The following is a 3,533-nucleotide window of genomic DNA, read 5'->3' on the forward strand; positions in this document are numbered from 1 at the left end:
TGGTGGAGCATGTGTCCTTGTTACATGTTGGAGCATTTTCTGGGTATATACCCAGGAGTAGTATTGCTAAGTCCTCAGGTAGTACTATGTCCAATTTTCTGAGGAACTGCCAAACTGATTTCCAGAGTGGTTGTACCAGCTTGCAATCCCACCAGCAATGGGAGAGTGTTCCTCTTTCTCCACATCCTTGCCAGCATCTGCTGTCACCAGAGTTTTTAATCTTAGCCATTCTGATTGGTGTGAGGTTGAATCTCAGGTTTGTTTTGGTTTGCATTTCCCTGATGATTAAGGATGTTGAACATTTCTTTAGGTGCCATCCAGTATTCCTCAGATGAGAATTATTTGTTTAGCTCTGTTCCTCATTTTTTAGTAGGGTTATATGGTTCTCTGCAGTCTAACTTCTTGAGTTCTTTGTATATATTGAATATTATCTCTCTATTGTTTGTAGGGCTATAAAGATTTTTCCAATCTGTTGGTTGCTATTTTGTCCTATTGACAGTGTCCTTTGCCTTGCAGAATCTTTGCAATTTTATGAGGTCCCATTTGTCAATTCTTGATCTTAGTGTATAAGCCATTGGTGTTCTGTTCAGGAAATTTTCTCCTGTGCCCATGTGCTTGAGGCTCTTTCCCGCTTTCTCTTCTATTAGTTTCAGTATATCTGGTTTTATGTGGAGGTCCCTGATCCACTTGAAATTGAACTTTGTACAACAAGATAAGAATGGGTCAATTTTTATTCTTCTACATATTGACCACCAGTTGAACCAGCACCAATTGTTGAAAATGCTTTTTGCCACTGGATGGTGTTAGCTGCTTTGTCAAAGATCAAGTTACCATAGGTGTATGGGTTCATTTTTGGGTCTTTAATTCTGTTCTATTGATTTACCGCCCTGTCTCTTTACCAATACCATGCAGTTTTTATCACTATTGCTCTGTAATACAGCTTGAGGTCAGGGATGGTAATTCCTCCAGAAGTTCTTTTATTATTGAGAAAAGCTTTTGCTATCATGCTTTTTTTTTTAAATTCAAGATGAATTTTCAAATTTTTCTTTCTCATTCTATGAAAATTTGAGTTGGAATTTTGATGGGGATTTCATTGACTCTGTAGCTTGATTTCAGCAAGATGGCCATTTTTACTATATTAATCCTGCCAATCATGAGCATGGGAGTTCTTTCCATCTTCTGATATTTTCTTCAGTTTCTTTCTTCAGAGACTTGAAGTTCTTGTCATACAGATCTATCACTTGCCTGGTTAGAGTCACACCAAGTTATTTTATATTATTTGTGACTATTATGAATGGTGTCATTTCCCTAATTTCTTTCTCAGCCTGTTTATCCTTTGCATAGAGAAAGGCCATTGAGGTTTGAGTTAATTTTATATCCAGCTACGACACTGAAGCTGTTTATCAGGTTTAGTAGTTCTCTGGTGGAATTTTTAGGATCACATATATATTATCATATCATCTGCAAATAATGATATTTTGACTTCTTCCTTTCCAATTTGTATCCCGTTGACCTCCTTTTGTTGTCTAATTGCTCTGGATAGAACTTTGAGTACTGTATTGGATAGGTAGGGAGAGAGTGGACTTCTTGTCTAGTTCCTGATTTTAGTGGGATTGCTTCAAGTTTCTTTCCATTTAGTTTGATGTTGGCTACTGGTTTGCTTTTACTATGTTTAGGTATGGGCTTTGAATTTCTGATATTTCTAAATCTTTTATCAATAATGGGTTTTGGATTTTGTCAGATGCTTTCTCAGAGACTAATGTAATGATCATGTGATTTTTTCTTTGAGTTTGCTTATGTAGTGAATTACAGTGATAGATTTTGGTATATTGAATTGTCCCTGCATGAAGCCTACTTGATCATGATGGGTGATCGTTTTGATGGGTTCTTGGATTCAGTTTGCAAGAATTTTATTGAGGTTTTTTTTTTTGCATGGATATTCATAAGTATAATTGGTCTGAAGTTCTCTTTATTGGTTGGGTCTTTGTGTGGTTTAGGTATAAGTGTAATTGTGGCTTCATAGACCAAATTCAATAGTGTTCCTTCTGTGTCTATTTTGTGGAATAGTTTGAAGAATATTTGTATAAGGTTGTCTTTGATAGTCTGATAGAATTCTTTTCAATACCCTTCTGGTCCTTGGCTTTTTTTGTTTGGGAGATTATTAATTACTGCTTCTATTTCTTTATGGATTATGGGACTGTTTAAATGGTTTATCTGATACTGATTTAACTTTGGTCCCTGGTCTTTGTCTAGAATATTGTCCATTTCTTCCAGATTTTCCAGTTTTGTTGAGTATAAGCTTTTATAGTAGAATCTGATTGATGTTTTGAATTTTCTCAGTTTCTGTTATTATATCTCCCCTTTCATTTCTGATTTTGTTAATTTGGGTACTATCCCTGTGCCCTCTGGTTAGTCTTGCTAAAGTTTTTTTTATCTTGTTGATTTTTCTGAAAGAACCAGATTCTGGTTTGGTTGATACTTTGTGTAGTCCTTTTGTATCTATTTGCTTGACTTCAGTCCTGAGTTTGATTATTTCCCACCTTCTACTCTTTTTGGGTGTATTTACTTCATTTTGTTCTAGAGCTTTCAAATGTTCTGTGAAACTATGTATGCTCTCTCCAGTTACATTTTGGAGGCAATCAGAGCTATAAGTTTTCCTCTAAGCACTGCTTTCATTGTGTCATCTAAGTTTGGGTATGTTGTGCCTTCATGTTCATTGAATTCTAAGAAGTCTTTAATTTCTTCATTTTTTTTCTTGACAAAGTCATCATTGTTTAAAGTGTTGTTCAGCTTCCATGTGTATGGGGGCTTTCTGTTGTTTTTGTTGTTTAGACCAATCTTAGTCTGTGGTGATCTGATAGGAGGCATGGGATTATTTCTGTCTTTTTCTATCTGTTGAGGCCTGATTGTGACGGATTATATGGTCAGTTTTGGAGAAGGTACAATGAGGTGCTAAGAAGAAGGCATATTCTTTTGTTTTAGGATGAAATGTTCTGTTAAATCAATTTGGTTAATAACTGATGTTAGTTTCACTCTGTCTCTGTTTAGTTACTGTTTCCATGATCAGTCCATTGATGAGAGCATGGTGTTGAAGTCTCCCTTTGTTACTGTGTGAGGTGCAATATGTGCTTTGAGCTTTAGCAAAGTTTCTTTTATGCATGTGGGTGCCCTTGCATTTGTAGCATAGATGTCAGAATTAAGAGTTCATCTTGGTAGATTTTTTTCTTTGATTATATGAAGTCTTATTCCTTATCTTTTTTGATAACTTTAGGTTGAAAGTTGATTTTATTCAATATTAGAATGGCTATTCCAGCTTGTTTCTTGAGACCATTTCTTGTAAAAAAAAAATTTCAGCCCTTTACTCTGAGGTAGTGTCTGTCTTTGACACTGAGATATGTTTCTTGTATGCAGCAAAATGCTGGGTCCTGTTTATATATTCAGTCTGTTCACCTATGTCTTTGATTTGGGAAACTGAGTTTATTGATGTTTCCAACTGGTAATAAGGACACATGCTCCACTATGTTCATAGCAGC

This window comes from Mus pahari, chromosome 3 (assembly GCF_900095145.1).
Source record: "Mus pahari chromosome 3, PAHARI_EIJ_v1.1, whole genome shotgun sequence".
In the NCBI taxonomy this organism is placed as follows: Eukaryota; Metazoa; Chordata; class Mammalia; order Rodentia; family Muridae; genus Mus; species Mus pahari.